Below are 20,740 nucleotides of genomic sequence, written 5' to 3' on the forward strand. Positions count from 1 at the left end.
GACAAAGGTGTCCGGGATGCAGTTGAGTCAGGACCTGATCAGCTGCCTTTTGTGTCCTCTGGTCGCATCTCTTGGTCTGGGCCTCATCTGCATCATCACTGTCCCCGCTGGCACCACTGGGTGTTGTTGTCTGAGTGAGATTCCCCTGGTGCCCCTGCTCTCCTCCCCTCCTCCTGCTGGTTGGGGAGCGAACTGCTTGCTGGGTGGTCTCTACTCCTGAGGCAAGAAGGACCCTGTAGCATGGACCTGCAGAGTGTGGGTGTGGTCCCCACAGCATGGTGCCCACATAGGACACAACATCGGGGCGTGACAAGTGCAAGGTTGCCTCATCACTGACAGGGAATGTTGCCAAGATCCTGCTCGGGAGGGTGTGGTGTGGGTGGCCTGGGACCCCAGAGGTCCATTAAACCAATAATGGCCCATTCCTATCCTGGAGCTTGGAGAGTGCATCCCCATGGGCTCCAGATTCACCTCTCATCTCAGCCATATCCCTCTGGCCTGTCTTTGAACTCAGGAAAATGAGCTCTCTTGTCTACAACATAGGCCTGGTCCTGTTGGTATTAGGATTCTTTAATTTAGGCGTCCTGGGATAGCAGCCCTTTTTAGGCCTGAGAAGGAACAGCTCAGGAGTGTACAACAATTTCAGATGAAACTAATATTCTATGACTCTCTCTAACTCCGTGGTTGTTGACTTCTATTAGTCATTATTCTCCTGGTTTTAGCCCTGATGTGGGGATTACAGAGGAGCCAACATTTAAATCTTCATAATCTGTGTATTTGTAGCTTCAGTATCATTACTGACCCATCGATTTTATGGTTTGGGAAGAGTTATTGATTTCATGTATCATGTAAAGGATTCACAATGATGATAGAGCAATTAAGATTACAATAATGGCTGATAAATTGTTCACATTTTCTCTACCTGTGCATCTATTATATGTATATGAGTTATTTTAGTTGTCAATGTTAGAGAAATAATATAGAGAACTAGTTTCAAAAATCACTATTAATGTGTGATGATGAGAATGTAAATGTTCTTCCATAATCGGTGATGTTATATCTTGAGATCCTAGATGAAATTGATATGCCTTCGTGATATACAGGATTTTAGCCTCTGATTTAAGTTTGACAAAGCTACATCACTTTTTACTTTTATCTCATTTATTGAGAAAGACATAATTGTTACGGTGTTGGCTTGAAAGTGGTTGAAAAGGACTTGAGACCTTCCTTATTTTATATTTACATAGGTAGGATCTTGAAACATAGGATATGGTGGAGGACATTTATGTAACAATTCTAGGTTAGGAGTATCAGTTTCTAGTGCTTAGCCTTCTTGTTTAGATGCAAATGCTTTTCAAAGTATGAAGATTATGATTAGCACTACTGCTGCTATTGAGATGAGTGAGCCAAAAGACACAATATTTCATGTTGTGTGTGCCTCCGAGTACTGAGACTGAAGTAATGACATTCCTGAGAGGCCAGAAAGTGCTGCGGGAAGTCATATTTACTACTACAAATATACGCGTGAAGTGACTTTTTGCTCATGCTGAGTTCACTGTGTAACCTGAGAATAGTGGGAATCCGTGTAGGAAGCCTCCCGTAATAGTGAAGCCCGCTCCCATGGACATTAGGTCATGGAAGTGTGCTGCTACATAGTATGTATCCTGGAGGATAGCGTCCGGGGATGAGTTCACTAAGATGATTCCTGTGAAACCTCCTACTGTAAAAAGAAAAACTAAAGCCTAAAACTCATAATATATTGGAGGTCATATAATATTACCTCCGTGAACAGTTGCTAACCAGGGACTTCCCTGGTGGTGCAGTGGTTAAGAATTTGCCTGCCAATGCAGGGGACACGGGTTCGAGCCATCGTGTGGGAATATTCCACCTGCCGTGGAGCAAAAAGCCCATGTGCCACAACTACTGAGCCTGCCCTCTAGAGCGTGAAAGCCATGCTCTGCAATAAAGAAAGCCTTTTCAGTGAAAAGGCAATGCACCGCAGCGTAGAGTCGCAACTGCTCACTGCAACCAGAGAAAGCACACTCCTGTCGGGATAGAAGCAATTATGGTAGCTTTTGCAAAGTATGCTCCTGAGTGGACAGCTCTCCCTATGGTAAATATATGATGGGCCCACAAGAGAAATCCTAAAAAGCCAGTGGGCATGACTCATACTATTCCTAAATAGCTGAAAGGCACCTTTTGTCCTAAATAGTGTGTAATGATGTGTGAATTTATAACAAACCCTGGTAGGCCATGAATACAGACTTCAGGGTGACCAAAGAATCAAAATAGGTGTTGGTATAGGATTCGGCCTCCTCCTGCAGGGTCAGAGAAAGTAGTGTTGAGATTTCTATCTCTTAAGAGTATGGCAATTCTGGCTGCTCGGACTGAGAGTGGTAATTATAGTAATATGGCTATAGTTGGGGAAGATTAAACAAATAATGGTGTTTGGTATTGGGGTATGACTGCTGGTTTTGTATGAAAGACTATAGTAATAAAAGCAATAGCACCAAGAATTGAGGAGACACCTGATAAATGTAAGGAGGAAATGGTTATGTCGACAGAGGCTCCTGCGTGGGCCAGGTTGCAGGCTAGAGCTGAATACACGGTCCACTGGTACCAGAACAAGCTTCTACTATTGGTGACATGAGTAGGAGTAAGAACGATGGGGGAAGTAGTCAAAAATTTACATGGTTTACTCGGGGAAATGCTACCTAAGGTGTGCGAGTTATTAGTGGCCCAAGTGAGTTTTCAAACCCTGCAATATAATGGGTACAACAATAAAGAAAATTATTACAAGTGCAGGGACTGTTATGACCACGTTACAGATTTGTGCGTCTCCAAGTAGCGCTCCAGGTTAGCATAGCTCAGCCTGGGTTAATATTCTTAAGGTGCTGCCTGCTACTCCAGCTCAAGCACCAAATAGTAATTATAAGATGCCGATATCTTGGTGATTTGTTGAAAATAATCAACAGTGTATGAACAGAGGTAAAATGACTGAGCTAGCATTCGACTGTAAATCTGAAGACAGAGATTGAGCCCTCTTTCTCACAAACCCTGTGGTGAATCAACAAATTGAATTGTAATTTCAGAGAAGCAGCTTCAATTCTGCCAGAGATTTTCCTGCCTTTTTTCTTTTTTTCTTTCTCAAATGAAGAAGAAGCAGATTGAAGCCAGTTGACTAGAGGATTTGCCTGTTAACTAAAGTTTCCTGGGGTTAAAACTCATCAGTCTCCTAAAGATTTGGCTTAACTACAATGTTTGCTTTACATTCAATTGATGTAGGATGAAGTCTTTCAATCCTTATTTTTAGAAATTAAGTAAATTTTACTTGTTTTGGGTTATGAAAGCTCTTGGTCTGAACTAACCTAAATTCCTAGTCCAGCACGGATGGAATGGGTGTTATGTAGAGTAATTGTCTGGGTTTTATGATTGGTAATGATAGGAAGGTTATTTCTTTGAATGTTCAATGTGCTTTGTTTTTGTGTTGTTTCATGAAGGGAATACAGTTAGTGATGTGGAGTATGTTAGCTGCAAGTAGAAATATATGCTGAGCACTGCTGTGATGGCTATTAATGTTGGTAGAATGATGTTGTCATTTTCGTTATCTCTTGGGTAAGTATTCATTTGGGTAAAAACCCTGATAGTGATGGACTATGTCCTAATGAGACTATAATGGTGAGGAAAAGGATTGTGATGGGAGGTGTTTTACCTCATGTGTGTGATAATGACACTCTTGTAGTCCATGCTCCGGGCATAAATAATAAGAAGAGAGTATTGTTATGATATAAATTAGTATGTTTAGGATTGTTATAATCGGAATATACTTTATAACGGCTGTTATTCATCCTATATGGGCACTTGATGAGGAGGGTGTAATTTTTTCCAGGTGAGTCTGACTAAATCTCCCTCAGCCTCCAGCTATGATTTATAATATCACTATGATTAATAGTATATTTAGGTTGATGGATGGTGACATGTGGTATAAAACTGACAGGGGTGCACTTTTGTCATATTAATAGCATCAGGCCTGCTGTTCATGGGACGCCTTGTGTGACTTGAGGCACTCAGAAGTGAAATGGGGAAAGTCCTACTTTTGTGATAAGGGCGATTGTCATGAGGGTGGATGCTGCTGGATGAAAGATTTTTGTTATTCATTGTGTTCCATGACCAGAGTATATTAGATTAATGATACTAGCCATTATAAGTAGTATTGGTGTGGTGGATTGTTTTAGGAAATATTTGTTGGATGCTTCTGTAGCTTATGGGTTTGTGTTTTTTATTAGAATGGGGATACCATTAACCAGTGTGAGCTTCTTATACAATTATATTTCCTGTGATAATGGTCAGTAGAATGATAGTAAAAACAATGAGAGTTTATTAGTACAGGAAGGATCTACGACAACATGTTGGGGGTATGGGCCTGAAGCTTACCTAGTGAACCTTAGTATATAGCATGTGCTGTAATGTGGTAACATGGAGAATATAAAATTCTTAGGAAGAATTCAATTCCAGGAATAAGAGCATTGAAACCTCTATAATTTACTCTATCACAGTAACTCTTTTGTCAGACATATTTCTTAAGTTTGTGGTGGGTTGCCTGGTATGATGACAGGTGGTGAAAACTCTCATATACATCGGGCTAATGTTAGTAGAAAAAAAATTTTTATACGAGATGTAGACGTTGATCATATCAAAATTGTGGGTAGGATGCTCAAATTCATAGAAAGGAGATTGTTAGATGTGTTTTAATGATGACTTGGGGTGTATATAATTCTGGCACCTAGGGATTGTCGAATGCTCCTACAAATGGATTGTTGTGGAAATGTTTATTATAAGGAAATTGACATATTGTCTAGCAAGGAAGAGGTGAATGGGCCTGCTACATCTTCTACATTGAAGTCATATACAGGTTTTGATTCTACTTCTGTTGAATCAAGTGAGGCTTCATTGAATCTCTGCTACTGCGGAGATAATAAAATTCTGAGTAGGGGTCAGAAGAAAATAGTCATAGGTGTTCCTGTGTAATCATTACTGTTGAAAGTGTAAATGATCCATTTATCAGTAAGACTGAGGATAGAATAACTGCTACATTACTTCATATGAGATTGTCTATGCTACTGTCCCTAGAGCTCCAGTGAGTGAGTATGTTGAATGTGAAGCTCATCCAGAACTGAGGACGGAATAAATGGCTAGGTGTGATATGGCTAATATAAAGAGTATGCCTACATTTATATTAATTAGTGGCTAAGATATGGGAAGAGGAATTCATGTTGTGAGAGCCAGGGTTAAGGCTAGCATTGGGGCAATAATATATAAATTGATGCTGTTGATGGACATAGTGGGTCTTTAATAAGTAATTTGAATGCCTCAGCAATGGGTTGTAATAATCCATGTGGGCAGATGATTTTTGGCCCTTTCTGGATTTGTATATAGCTTAGGATTTTCCATTTAGTTAATATGAGGAATGCTCTGGTGAATTAAATTGGGTAACTTGTGAAAGAGTGTTGATTATAAACATATTCTTAGGAGGAGGACTTGAACCAGTGCAGATAAAAGTTTCAGTTTTACATAATTACCGGGCTCTGCCACCGTAACAAACCCTGCTCTGCAGTAGGGTATGTATAAATTAATTGAATGTAGATTATGTCATCATTTAGTTTGAAGACATTGTGTAAAGTAAGCCGTATTGCTCTTGTCCTTTCATACTGGAAGAAATCTGCAATAGACAGAAACCAACCAGGATGGCTCCAGTCTGAACTCAGATCATGTGAGACTTTAATCATTGAACAAAGAGACAATTAATAGCAGTTATACCATTGAAATGTCGTGATCCAGCATCAAGGTCAAAAACCATATTGCCGATATGAACTCTAGAATACAATTACACTCTTATCCCTAGTAAAACTTGTTCCATTGATCAGTGTTTGAGAAGAACAGGTGATAAAGAATTTTGACTAGCTGGTCTAAATTGTAATCACTCAGAGGTGATTTTATTCTCTAAAAATAAGTGGCACACAGGCTCAAGGTGCACCAGCTTCAGTAGTTGTGGCACGCAGGCTCAGTAGTTGTGGCCCACTGGGTTAGTTGCTCCGTTGCACGTGGGATCTTCCCAGACTAGGGATCGAACCCGTGTCCCCTGAATTGGCAGGCGCAGTCTTAACCACTGCATCACCAGGGAAGTCCCAGAATCGCCGTCTCCCTTTTAATACACCTTAAGCCCAAGGAATCCATGGAAGGTTGTTACAGATAATAAGAGAATAAAATATTGTAAGGACTATAACAGAAGCATATAGTACACTGTTCATATAGACACATCCCAAGCAGTTACAAAGTATATTAAAAAGGAGGCTGCAATTTGCAAAGAATAACATAAATTATACCCACAAACTCCCAATATTTCCTGAAACGTTGCAATCTGAAACCCTATTGTAGGAAGCAGAACATTCCAGGAGACATTCTACAAATGAAGGACTCTAAACCCTGTGGGTGGATAAGGAATTCTGGAAGGAAGGTATCCTCACCCAAGGAGAGCATGATCCTATACTTTTGTCACATCACATCCCTGTACAATTCCCATTGATCTCGGTCCAGGCATTCCCAGTCCTCTTGAGAGAAATCTATGGGCACATCCTGGGATATCAGCAGTCCCTGAAATTAAAAGTACACATGACATGTGGCCACGGGAAGAGTTCATAATGTGACCCAAGAAGAAAAGAGCAAATTAAGAGAACTGGTTTTAATTTAGAAGAGTGTCTTCTATTATCCACACACACACATATATATATATATATATATATATATATATATATATATAATTTTTTTTACAAAGTAGCTTTCTCTATTTCTAACTACAAAAAAGAGTATGTCATGTGATCCATAAAACCAGTATAGAGACTATAGTTATCTGGAAAAGAAATGATAAAATGGTGGTTTCAACACGGACATATGCATTTTTGAGTGTTTTATTTATATCAAACTGGATAAAATGTGCGTATTTCTCAGACAGAAAAGACATGTCGAGGTAGAAATGTACCTTTCAACTATTCATGGGTCCACAAGTACACTGGAGAGAGTGTAAAATTGCAGATTCTGATACAGTAGGGCCGGTGGGCCTGAGTTCTATTTTTTTAACGAGCTCATTTTTAACTAGTGATGCCACAGTCTCTGATTCATTAACGACAATTGTGAATAGCAGAGACATAATAAGGAAAGGTAAACATTCATAGTTAACTTCTAACTTCAAGTGTGTTATGGATTTCCCACGTTTAATAGGATAGTAAGCACAGCAGCAACCACCATTTGTGAACATTCACTGTAGACCGTGTGTATCTTTCTGACTTTTTGTGTAGGATTGCAGGGAAAAGGCCTGTGCTGCGGCCACAGTGGGCGGGGCCCTCAGGCCGGGCCGCCCCTCCAGGACCCCCGACGGGGCCCTGAGCTCCTGGCGGCTCCTCCCCCGGCGCCCCGCTCCCTCCCAGGAGGCCTCAGGCAGAGCGGCCCCACCCGCAGCGCCCAGAACGGAGCCCGCGTTTCCTCAGAGCTGGAGCTCCCGGCTCGGGGTCTCTTCCGTCCGCCGTCACGGAGCTGCCCTGGAGCCCGAGGGGAGGGCGGCCTCACTGACGCTGCCGGCTGCGGAGGGGCCCCGGCGGCCGAAGCCGCGACAGTCGTGGGGCGGGCCGGGTAAGTGGGTCCGGTGCCCGGGCGGCCGCGCAAGAGCAGCTTCTGAGGGGAAGCGTTTCGCTGCCACCCGCCGCTGCTGTGCAGAACGAGAGGCCTCGGGGTCTGGTCCCGGGGAACTTCGGCCCCTCCTCTCGGCCCTGCCCTCAGCCTGGCTCGCGGGGCCCGGGGGGGCGTGGGGAGAGGGCGGCTGAACGTCCTGAGGGGACACGGGGCGAGGGAGGCGCAGGGTCCGGCCGCAGCGTCAGCGACCCTCCTCCCGACGGCGGGCAAAGCGGCCGAAAGTTCCTCCCGAGGCTCCCAGGCCTCTTGTTCAGCCGAGGCCCTGTGCGCCCCTTCCTCCCTGAGCTAAAGCACCGGGGGGGGGGGAGGGGACAGGGCGGGGGGCTGGCGCAGGTGATGGGGGACGTGAAAAGGTGATTGTCAGCTAAGGAGAACCTGCTCTCCCAAGGTGAGCAATGCAGGGCTTTCCTTTGTATGCTAAGATGCCAGAGTCAGGCTCACAAATTCCTTCCTTTGATATGCACCTCAGGTCTCTGGGGCCTGCATCCTGTATTTGCATATCCTGAGTTCCTCAGGGCCTGCCCGCTCACATTGGAGAGGATGACTGTGGCATCTTTTGTTTACTGAGGTGGCAAGAAATATTCCATTTCTCACAGGCTTGAGGGGCAGACAGTGAAGAAGCGTCGGAGAGTCTCACTTGGCATGTACTTTGGTTTACATATAGATAATAGTTATACTTACTTAACTGTGCTAATAGAGAGAGGCTCTGGAGTACAATCAACTTGTACTACTGCTCTCTATGTATTAATTTCATCAATATCATAAGATAAATGCCTGTAGAATTGACTTAATCCAGTTAAATAGCATAATGATTTTTAAAGGAAACATAATAGAAATATAACAACAAAACCTTTACCACTACAGGCTGGGTCTGGAACAAGGTAAATAAATGTTCCATTGTTAAAATATTGAAAGAGTATTCAATAGAAATATCAAGAAAAATGACAAATAATAAGGGCAGCAGAATGTTGAAATGTTCTATCTTTATCATTAAAGTGGCAGAAAATCATTTATGAGCAGGCACTGGGGCAGAAGATGCCTGATTTTATATCTTTGTCATATTTGTGCAGTTGTTTCAACAAGTAACTTAAAGACACAATGGAAAAGCCAGGAGGTTTGTGCCTGAGATCATGTTGATGTGAAACCCGGGATGGCCGCCTTGTGCCAGGTGTGTTAAGTTTACCTCGCAGGTAGACCCCAGAGCTCCTGAGAAACAAGGTCTGGAATTTTCCTGCTGGGTGCCCCTTAGGTTCTGTGACTTGATTGATTGTGAGTCATGTTGGGAGAAAGACCTGATCACAGGAAGAGGGTGGGAATAGAGTGATTTGAGGAGCAGCTGACAACATTCATCACAGTTCATTGCCTGAATGAATTTTAAAGAAACAGGAAAACAAATGATTCTTATGGAATCAGAGAATGTGAGGGCTGGACAATCCCAGGAAATGAGGAACACCCATCCCGTTTTCCAGATGAGAAAACAGAGGCCCAGCAAGTTGAAATCCCTCAGTCAAGTTGCGCCCGTCTCTCCTCCCCACTACATGGTTTGTGTAAGCAGGACTCTTCCTGTCTTGATCACTGCTGAACCCCGAAAAGGGCCACGCATCTAGTAGCTGCTCCAAAAATTTTGATTGACTGTATGAACAATGCTATTTCTTTCTTTCTCACTCTTATTCAGGATTGTGCCAAGAACTCCCCAGGTTGCAATGTAATTCGATAAATGTAAATATGAATTGAGTTTTGTTGTGATGAGGACTTAGGCTTTAAGGTAACAGACTTGGTTCAGATCCTGGTTCTGCCACTCAATAGCTGTTTGGCTTTGGGAAAATTACCAAACCTCTCTGAGATTATTTCCTCCTTTGTAAAAGTGGGGATAAAACTATCTGAGCCAGCAGAGCACCTGCATGAGACATGTGCACTAAATGTTGGTCTTTCTCACTCTCCCACGCCATCTCTCTGTTCTTCCCAGAGAAGTTGTACAGAAGGATATAGTACTTAAAAAAAAAATTTATTTATTTATTTATTTATTTATTTATTTATTTATTTTTGGCGGCGTTGGGTCTTCTTTGCTATGCATGGGCTTTCTCTAGTTGCAGCAAGCAGGGGTTACTTTTTGTTGCAGTGCGTGGGCTTCTCATTGCAGTGGCTTCTCTTGCTGTGCTTGTGGTGGAGCATCGGCTCTAGGCGTGCGGGCTTCAGTAGTTGTGGCCTGAAGGCTCAGTAGTTGTGGCACATGGGCTTAGCTACTCCGCGGCATGTGAGATCTTCCCTGACCAGGGCTCGAACCCATGTCCCCTGCCTTAGCATGCAGATTATTAACCACTGCGCCACCAGGGAAGTCCGATACAGTACTTTATAAAGAGGGGTTTTAATTTAATTCGGATAGTGTACATTTTTCTCGTAGAAAAGATTATTCCACTATAGAGACATTAGCACGCAATACCACTACAAATGCAGGATTCTATGGGTTAGATATTATCAGTAAATTTTATAAGGAATTGGACAAATGCCAAAACACTAGCAACTGTTGAGTAAGAGGATTCAAATCTGGGGTGCCCCCACCCCAATTTCAAGAGCAGCATGTGATTTTCAAATCCATGTTTCATCTGGTCTTTGTTTCTCATCCATCCTCTGGGTTTGCCTTTGTCAAGAAGGCTCAGATCCTCTGCTTTCACAGCCTCGCGGCTGGCTGTGCCCCAGCTCCCGTCCTGGAACCTCTGCATGCCTGGCTGTGCCTGCTCTCCCTGTGCATCACCAGCTTTGCCTGGGAGCTGCTGCGTCCTGCACTGCTTGCTGTACCCCAGAGTACCTAGACCCTTCTGGTACATGAAGTACACCCTCATACCATGTGTGGGATCAAAGTGAAGTTCCCAACTTTGCAAGTTGCAGGCTCGAGGGGCACACAGTGATTTAAAGTCGGGTCACCTGACTTAAAGGGGGGGGGTTGATTGTTTTAAAGCCAGGGCAGCTGACTTAAAGTCTGCGTCCCTCAGCTGCAGGACGAGACCAATTTTGGCAGTGCACGGGTTCGCTCCAAGCCAGCACTGCTGTTCAGGAAGAGCTCCAGTAGCGCCTTAGTGCAGGGGGACTTGGTCCGTTGTCTTCCCCTGCCCTCAGAGGGGGACCACCTGCTCTTCTGGAGGAGAATCAGGGAGGGGGAAGTGCAGAGTCCCGGCTGGAGTTGCGGCACCCCTTGTCTGATGGCAGGGAAAGGGGGGAGGGGCTTTGTGGTGTCCTGGGGCTGGACTCACCAGGTCGACTCAGCCTCTCAATCTCCTAACCTCCCCCTACACATTCCACAAGAGTTTCCAATAATATGTAATTGCGCTTTAGATTCTCAGTCTTCAAACTCATACCCAGGCTCCCGGGTCCCTTGATTCAGCCAATTCCTCTGTGCTCTCTCTTCTATTAGATACAGTCCCAGAGGGAGGGGCCGGGGGATGGGACTGGAGGGACCCCGGCAGCACTGGCCTCAGCCGAGTGCATAGATCCGGGGCCTGTGCTCTCACAAATGTGCGAGGACCCTTAAGGCGGAATGGAGGGGGCCAGTTAGAGGCAGTCCTTGCTGCCTCAAGTGAGTATGGATCACCGTCGGGTGGGGAACCCGCTGAGACCTGAGAACTACTTTTAGGAAGATGTGTTCTTTCCCTGGCTTCAAGGACGTGGGTGGGCTTCATGACTCCAGTTCCCCTCCAGGCCTCCAGGTCCGGCTGCAACCCAGCGCCCTTGCAGACCTGCCTTCCTGTCCCAGAACGTGCCAGGCTCCAGGAAGAATCCAGACTGCAGAGATGGTGCCTGAGCGCTCCAGCTTAAGAAGTGCTGTCCCTGGGGACATCAGTGGAGGCAGGAAGGGTGAAAGGAGTAGCGGGGTGGGGTAGAGAGGGGTGGCTGTTCTGGGAGACGTTGAGAGAGAAATATCGCCCCCACACCCCCTGCAACTGACCCACTGATGCCATAGGATCTCAGGGCCCTTTAGTCAGAGATGCCTCTGCTTCTTTACTCCTGTGTTCAAAACTATGCAAAACCAACTCTTCATCCTCTTGCTGCCTTGCCAGGACGTTTACAGCCCTGTTCTTTTGAAGCACTCATTCCCTAAACTGCAGTTTGGAGCTGCCCCAGCTACTTAAAAGTGTTCTCCTTAAACTGAGACTAAATCCTACTCTTTTGGAAAAACGACCTTCACTTCAGAGGAGATCGTCTTTTCTGCCCATTCCTTCCTTCTACTGCCCTCTTAAAAACCCCTGTGCTTAAAGAGCTTGGTGATTTATTTTTTGCTTGATGTCAAAAAGAAACCTTCCCCATGCACCCCAAAAAGCTTTCCTGGAAAATAGGTATTTCAAAACCATGACAGTGTTTTGCAGTTAGTATACACTGGGTAGACTGCCTAGCAATCCCTCCAAGTGGCAGAGGTGAGCAACACCTTTACTTATTTGATTGGATGCCCTTCAAATTGAGGAAGGTCCCATTCTTATGGGACCTGAGCCCTGGATGGCTGTGGCTGTGATTAGATAACTTCTGGTGATTTTATTTCCCTTACTGAGCTGCTGCTTCTAGGTTACATTCATTTTGTTACCTGTCCATTTTTAAAGAAAGACTGACAAAGTCACTGTACTAGGTCAGGAGTCTGAGCTCAGGGTTGGTCAAAGGTACTCACAGGGAGAAAGGTGGATAAAAATAGGTGTGTAAATGAGGAAGGTTGGCAAGTACAGCCAGGACACCCATGTTCACCGTGCGTACTAATAAAGGCCAGAATCTCCTCATTTATCTCCCGTGGGAAGTTCTGATGGTTCACAGGATCAAACTCAAATCATATTTAAACTAGGGCATATTCCTGAGCATAAAAGGAAGTATCCATCCTTAGCAGGAGTCGCTGCAGAGGAATAAAGACGTAGAGAACGGACTTGAGGACACAGGGAGGGGGAAGGGTAAGCTGGAATGAAGTGAGAGAGTGGCATGGACATATATACACTAGCAAAGGTGAAGTGGATAGCTAGTGGAAAGCAGCTGCCTATAGCACAGGGGGATCAGCTCGGTGCTTTGTGACCACCTAGAGGGGTGGGATAGGGAGGGTGGGAGGGAGACACAAGAGGGTGGGAATATGGCGATATATGTATACGAATAGCTGATTCACTTTGTTATACAGCAGAAGCTAACACAACGTGGTAAAGCAATTGTACTCCAATAAGGATGTTAACAACAACAACAACAACAACAACAACCCCCCAAACTAAGTCAATCACGCCAACGGAGACATTGTATATGCTTACAGTTCAAGAAATCCACACGAGAATCCTTTATTCCGTATCCAATGAATGGTCCATTCGAAAAGAAAAAAAACACTTTCTAAAATGTTGCTTTTCCATTTATTGTTCAGAACATTTTTATACCTCTTCATTTCTTACTATTCAAAGCCAAGTCACCTGAGTTACAGGGAAGCAGCTGATTGATTTAAAGTTGGGTCATGTGATTTAAAAACCAGTGGCAGTTGATTGATTTAAATCCCAGTCATATGACATGAGGAGAGGGTGCTAAAAACTGTTTTTTCATCTCTGGCTCAGAAGATCATATTTACCTTGGTTTTTCTTATGATTTAGAAAACTTGAGCTGTCTCTCCTTGGAATCATCAGGAGAAAAATATAGTATTTCAGGTTCATTCTTGAAATCAACTTCTCACTGTTAAGGTGTATTGGCTAAAAGGTCTTCCTTCTTCAAGAGATTCCATACCTCTGTAGGACACTTCATTGTAATTGGAGAAAAAAGAAGAATGAAATCAGGCCAGCAGCTGCAGGAGGCCAAGGCAGCCCCCAGGACTAGGGAAGGGGGAGGAAGGGCTGAGAGTTGCCATTAGAGCAGACAACCTCCAGAGGGCGCTGAAGCACAGGCACAGCCCGCCTGCCACTTCCAGTTCGGCACTCCAGGGGCAGATTTGGGCTTGGAGATGGGGTTGCTGTAACCCCAAGGAGCTGAGCAGAGAGGAGGAGTTGATTAATAGTCTCCTCTGACCCTCTGGCCAAAATTGCCTGGCTTCACAGGGGGGACAGGGTTTCGCTTTCAGCAACTGATGGGGCACTTCCAGGCTGCTCGGGTTGCCAGTGGCCCGACAGCCTGACAGACTGACTGCGGTGTGACCGCCCTTTGTTTCTCCAGAATGTGTACATCAGGAGGTGCACGGTTGTGGGAGCCCATTCACCGCCACCCCCCCGCAAGGGGGATGGCACTTTCCCTGGCTGTACCCTATGATCACCAGGTACTTGAAATGAATGTAAGAGTTTTGACTTCAAGGAAAAGCTCACATAACTGCTTCTGCCTCATCATGTGTGGGATTTACTCTAATGGAAGGACATTATAAAGAACAGGTAGAAAACTCACCCGTTGGTCTCCTTGTAGGAGTTTAGTTTGCATGAATCCCTCCTACATGAGTAGATAGCAGAGGTTTATTTTTGTTCCCGTGTGTGTGTAGTTGTGGCAGAAGTTGTAGGTATGGTGATTTGAAGCCCTCAAAGAAATATTCTCAGAACTCTCAAGACTTCTCTTGATTGGAACCGAAAGAGACCTGGAAAAGGAGGGAAAGAAAAGGAGGAGGGAGAACGAATGGCTGTTTCTCAGTAAATTCACCTTCCTGGTTGATTGTTCTGTCTTCTTGTTTCTTTTCACTTCTATGTATGTCTAATGGAATAATGCAGAAAGGCTGATTTTATGCTTTAAAAGATTTTACATCACAAAGAAACTAGAAGTGGCTAACAGAACTTATTCAAATCAATTTGACGTGGAGACTTTGATATTAAATTTGTATACTAAAATGGGTTAATCCAAATTTTCTCTTTCTTTTAGAGTGAATATTTGTAAAATATTTTTGTAGATAATAATTTACCCTAGATATACAAAATTGTGAGAATGGGTACCATTTTTCAACACTTAAATGATTTCTTTTCTTTCTTTTATTTTTTATTTATTTTTATTTATTATTATTATTTTTTTGCGGTACATGGGCCTCTCACCGTTGTGGCCTCTCCCGTTGCGGAGCACAGGCTCCAGACGCGCAGGTTCAGCGGCCATGGCTCACGGGCCCAGCCGCTCCGCAGCACGTGGGATCCTCCCGGACCGGGATACGAACCCATGTCCTCTGCATGAGCCGGCGGATGCTCAACCACTGCGCCACCAGGGAAGCCCATGATTTCTTTTAAATAAATAGATTATACACTTCAAATGCCAATGTTGTGTCTTACATGTTGTTTTTTAATTCCTTGATTTTCAAAACTTGTGTTTATTTAATTGATTTCTATCTAATAATCTGTGTCTCCCTTTTATTGTTCCTTACTTTATATTTTATTGATCTATAGTTAACATACATTATTATATTAGTTTCAGAGGTACAACATAGCGATTCATAAAAGTTTAGGTTCTTCTCCATTTATACTTATTATAAAAGAGTGGCTATATTCCCCATGCTATACAGTACATCACTGTAGATGATTGATTATATACCTAGTGATTATACCTCCAAATCTCCTACCACTCTTTTGCTCCTCCACCCTATCTCTCCCTGCTGGTAACCACTAGTCTGTTCTTTAACCTGTGAGGCTGTTTTTTCTTGTTGTTGTTGTTGTTGTATTCAATTTTTTAGATGCCACGTGTAAGTGATAACCTACCATGCTTGTTTTCTCTGCGGCCTATTTTACTAAGCATAATAGCCTCCAAATCCATCCATGTTCTTGCAAATGGCAAAATTTCATTTTTTGCTGAAGTCATCATAAAAAATCTGTTTTATCCCCTAACCTAGTGATGAACACTTAGTTTGACTCTGTCTCTTGGCTATGGCAAACAACACTGTTACGAATATTGATGTGCAGTTATTTTTTTGAAATGGTGTTTTTGTTTTCTTCTGATATACCCAAGAGTGAAATTGTTGGATATTATGGTAGTTCTCTTTTTAGTTTTTTTTGGAACCTCCATTCTGCTTTCCACAGTAGCTGCACTACTTCACCTCCACATCAAGAGTGTACATGTGTTTCCCTTTCTCCACATCCTCACTAACCTTTGTTATTTGTGATCTTTTTGATGACAGCCATTCTGACAAGACTGAGGTGATATATCTCATAGTTTTGATTTGCATTTTACTGCCAATTAGCTATGTTTAGCATCTTTGTGAGTTCTGTCTATCTATCTGTATTTTTTCCTTGGAAAAATGTCTATTTAGGTCTTCTCATTTTTTAAAAAAGATTTTGGGTATTTTTTTGATATTGAGTTGTATGTGCCGTTTCTGTAGTTTAGATATGAAGTCTTGCTTGGTCATCTTTTTGATGTTAACGTCTTATCATGTGCAAATATTGTCACTACTTCAGCAGCTTGTCTTTTCATTTTGTCTTTGGTTTCCTTTGCTATGCAAAATCTTTTAAGTTTAGTGAAGTCCCACTTGTTTATTTTTGCTTTTGTTTCATTTGCCTTAGTAGACTGAACCTAAAACTGTTGCTATCTTTTATGTTCAAGAATGTTCTATATTTTCCTCTAGGGGTTTTATGGTTTCTGGTCCTACGTTTAGGTCTTTATTCAGTTTTGCATTTATTTTATATATGGTGTGCTAAAATAATCTAATTTTATTCTTTTCCATGTAGCTGACCAGTTTTCCCAGTACCCCTTATTGAAAAGACAGTGTTCTCTCCATATTTCCTGCTTCATCATAAATCAATTAAATAGAAGTGTGTGGGCTTATTTCTGGGATATCTATTCTATTCCGGTGATCTTTGTGTCTGTTTTTGCTCCGGTACGATTCTCTTTGATTACTGTCGCTTTGCAGTCTAATCTGAAGTCAAGGTGCGTGATGCCTCCAGCTCTGTTCTTTCTCAAGATTGTTTGGCTATTTGGGGTCTTTGTGTTTCTATACAAATTTTCAAATTACTTTTTCAAGTTCTGTGAAAATGCTTTGGTATTCTGATAGGGATTGCATTAAATCTGTAGGTTGTCTTTGGTAGTAAGTTTATTTTCACAGTATTAATTCTTCCATCCACACACATGCTATATTCTCCCATCTTTTTCTGTTGCCTTCAACTTCTTTCACCAACGGCTGATAGATTTCTGAGTACATGTCTTTTACTGCTTAGGTGTGTTTGTTCCTAGGTATCTTATTCTTTTTGGTGTGATTGCATATGGTATTGTTTTCTTAATTTGTTTCTTTCTGACAGCTTTGAGTTTTGTTTTCTTCTTCTTTTTCTAATTCCTTCAGGTGTAATGTTAGGTTGTTTATTTGATGTTTTTCTTGTTTCCTAACAATAAGCTTGTATCACTATAACTTCTCCCTGTGAACTGCATTGGCTGTGTCCCATAGATTTTGGATCATTGTGTGTTCATTTTCATCTGTCTTGGGTATTTTTAGAATCCCTCTTTAATTTCTTCAGTGTTCCTTTCTTCTCCTTTTATTCTCTTCATCTGTGATGTGAGGACTATCTTTAATGTTATGTTTGGATTTCTTTCAGTTTTTTTAAATGTGTGTGTGTGTGTGTGTGTGTGTGTGTGTGTGTGTGTGCGTGTGTGTGTGTGATTATTGAAGTTGCTGAGCTCTTAATTTCACGTGGACACTAACAACCCTGCACTGTTACTCTGCTCCACCACAGTTACTGAATTGGACCTTATATTTTACATCTACTTGTCTTGTGTGTCCCTTACCTTCTTATTGTGAATATAGATGATTTTATTAGTATTTTCTTTCATCCTTTCTATTAGCTGTGTTCATGGTTGATTTACTACCTGTGTTGAATATTTGCCTTATCCAATGAGGTTATTCCTTTAGTAAGTTTCCTTTCCTAATTTTTATGTTTCAGTCGTGGCCTTTTCTTTTTCACTTAGAAAAGCCCCTTTCAGATTTCTCATCCCGCTGGTTTGACGATGCTGAGCTCTTTTAGTTTTGTTTCTCTGTAAAACTTGAGATCTCACCACCAAATCTGAAGGAGAGCCTTGCTGGGTAGTGTATTTTTGGTTATAGGCTTTTCCCTTTCATGACTTTAAATATACCATGCGACTCCCTTCTGGCATGCAGAGGTTATCCTGAAAAGTCAGCTGATAACTTGATGCAAGTTCCCATGTTTGTAACTTGTTGCTTTTCCTTTGCTCCTTTTACTAGTGTCTTTTTCTCTTTATTTTGTTGCCAGATTAATGACAATGAGTCTTGGTGTGGTCCTCCTTGGCTTGATCCTGTTTGGGCCTTACTGTGTTTACTGGACTTGGATGTCTGTTTTCTTTCCCAGGTTATGGAACTTTTCAGCTCTTATGTCTTCAGGTATGTTCTACATTGCTTTCTCTTACCTTTTTGCTTCTGGGACCAGTATGATGCAAATATTAGTACACTTGATGTTGTGTCACACGTCTGTTCAACTTTCCTCATTGCATTTTAATCTATTGTTTTCCCGTTCATCCTCAGTGACCGCCAGTGCTCTGTCCTTCCGTTTTCGGATGCATTCCTCTGTATCATTTAGTCTACAGTAGTTTCCTTTTAGTGTATTTTTCATTTCAGTTACTGTATTCCTAATCTCTGTTTTGTTGTTCTTTAATGGTCTAACTCTTTTTAAAAACATTCTAACTTCTTGCTCTGGATGTCCATTCTTCTGAGTTTTTTGATCATCTTTACAGTCATTACCTTGAACTCTTTGTTGAGGAGATTGGCTCTTTCCACTTCACTTAGATCTTCTTCTGAGTTCTTATCTTGTTCCTTCATTTGGATCGTGTTTCTGTATCACCTCATTTTTCTTAACTTGCTGTTTTTATTGCTCTGTATGTAGTAAGTTCATTTCGTTTCCTGACCTTGGAGAAGTGGCTTTTTGTAGGAGAGGTCTTATGTGTCCCAGCAACCCACTGTCCCCTGGTCACTAGAACTAAATGTTCTAGGTGTACCCCCTATGTGGGCTGCTTGGGCTCTTCTGTTGTGGTGGGCTGACTACTGTGGATGGTCTGGTAGGCTTGGCTGCCCCCAGAGTGCTTGTTTGCCAGACTCTGCCTTGTGTGGAAGCTGTCTGTGCTGCTTGCTGAGGCTAAATCATGAGGCAGCTCGCTGAAAAGCTCTGGGAGACACCAAATCTAGTGCTGGTTCACTTCTGGGTAGAATTGCAGTGCAGGTGATACCAGGGCTAGTGCCCAGTCCCTGGTCCTGGGGCTATGCTGGCGACTGGGAGGAAGACCCAGGTCCCGAGTTCTGGCTGCAGGCCCCAGGAGTCGCAGAGTTGGTGTTGGATCACTGTCCCTGACACAGCTCTCTGCAGGGTCTGGGCTGTCCCTAGTCTTGTGTTGGCATTCTGACGGGCAGGGTCAGGACCCAGCTGAGCCCGTGGTTGCTTCTGGCCTGCAAGGGAGTGTTCTGGTCACACAGGCTGCTGGGCTGTGGTATTCCTGGGGCCGGTGTGTACCTGTTGGTGTACGAGGCCGATCCCACTGCTGGAGCAGGTTTGCGGTTGTGTAGGTCAAAGCTCCATCCAGTCCCTGGGCAGTAATCACCTGCCGACGGTGAGGCTGATTCCAAGGCCAGAGGAGGCTCACTGGTCAGAGGGGTCAGGGACTCTGGGGCTGGCGCCTGTCCACTGAGGTCTGGAGGCTGGTCCTTGGGCTTTTGGTGGCTGGGCCCATGTCCAGGGGCAGCTGTGCACTGAGGGTCTGAAGGCATCGTGTTCGCTGGTGGATGTGGCTATGTGCCTGCTCAGTTAGTTGCTTGGCCTGCAGCCCCCTAGTGCTTGTGTGTATAGTGTGGTGGAAATGGGTAAGGCTAGGTCCTGAGGCTAAATAGATAGAGGGAGGATTCTGAAATTTTGCTTGCTGGTGCCAGTGGCCGCGAGGTAGAAGGAGCTCCCCCAGATGGCTGCTGCCAGTGTCCATGTCCCTGAGGCTGTGCTGTAAATGCCTCTTGCGTCTCTGGGAGACTCTCTAAGATCAGGAGGTAGGTGTAACCCAGGATCCTTGCAAATGACTGCTTCTGTTCTGATTCTCGGATCACGTGGGATTTTGTGAGCATCTTCTAAGAGTGGAATCTCTATTTCCCACAACCCTCTGGCTCTCTGGAAAATAAGCACTACTGGTGTTCAAAGCCCAACTTTCTAGGAACTCTTCTTCCCAGCACAGGATCCCTGGGCGTGGGAGCCTGATATTGGGTTCATACCCCTTGCTCTCTGGGAGCCCCTCAGAAATTGTAATTATTCTCCCATGTGTGGGTCACCCCCCAGGTGGTGTGGGTCGTGACGCTATTGAGATGTTGCCCGTCCTTCCTGCCTTGCCGAGGGGCCTCTTATGTCTTTAGCTGTAAAACATCTTTCATGGTGAGTCCCGCCCTTTTCTTCAGTTGCTGCTCTGTAAACAGTTGTGACTTTGGTGTGCGTCTGAGAGGCATCCAGCTCTGAGTCTGAACGCTACCATCTTGGACAATCTCTCCACTTCATTCTTAAATCATATTATTTAATTTTTCTTAGTATCTTGTTTGATTCATGACAGTTTGAAATTTATTATCACTCATGTTTACTTTGCCTGTTTTAAAAAATTGAATAGTGCATTCATTCAGTTTGAAATGAAGGTAGTGACCTGTGAATTTCCATACCTCAAAACTCAAGGATAGGACAAAAGCCTTTTCTACCTGTGTTACCCTCAAACTCTGCACCCCAGCCCAGCCTGGGGATTAACCTCTTGTACCCATGCTCACCTTCTGCTTTTGGACCGTAAACCATCACTGCATCTGTATGTGTGTTGACAACGTGAACTCTAGACTTTCCAGTTTTTGTGTTTTGTTTTTTTGGTTTAGGGAATGGTCCTACTATGAATGTACATTTACTGGTCTGCTGAAGTTCATATATAAACCTGTCAAACACATTACCAGAATTGGAATTGCTTGTATATACACTTTGCTAAATTTTAGAGACAATGCTAGAACAGAAGTAAATTGTATTTCAGGTCCCACAATATTCTCACACCATGAAAACCCTTCCCTTTTTAATATATCTGTGTGTAGTTTATCTTTATACCCATACTATATTTC

This window comes from Kogia breviceps, chromosome 1 (genome assembly GCF_026419965.1).
Source record: "Kogia breviceps isolate mKogBre1 chromosome 1, mKogBre1 haplotype 1, whole genome shotgun sequence".
NCBI lineage: Eukaryota > Metazoa > Chordata > Mammalia > Artiodactyla > Physeteridae > Kogia > Kogia breviceps.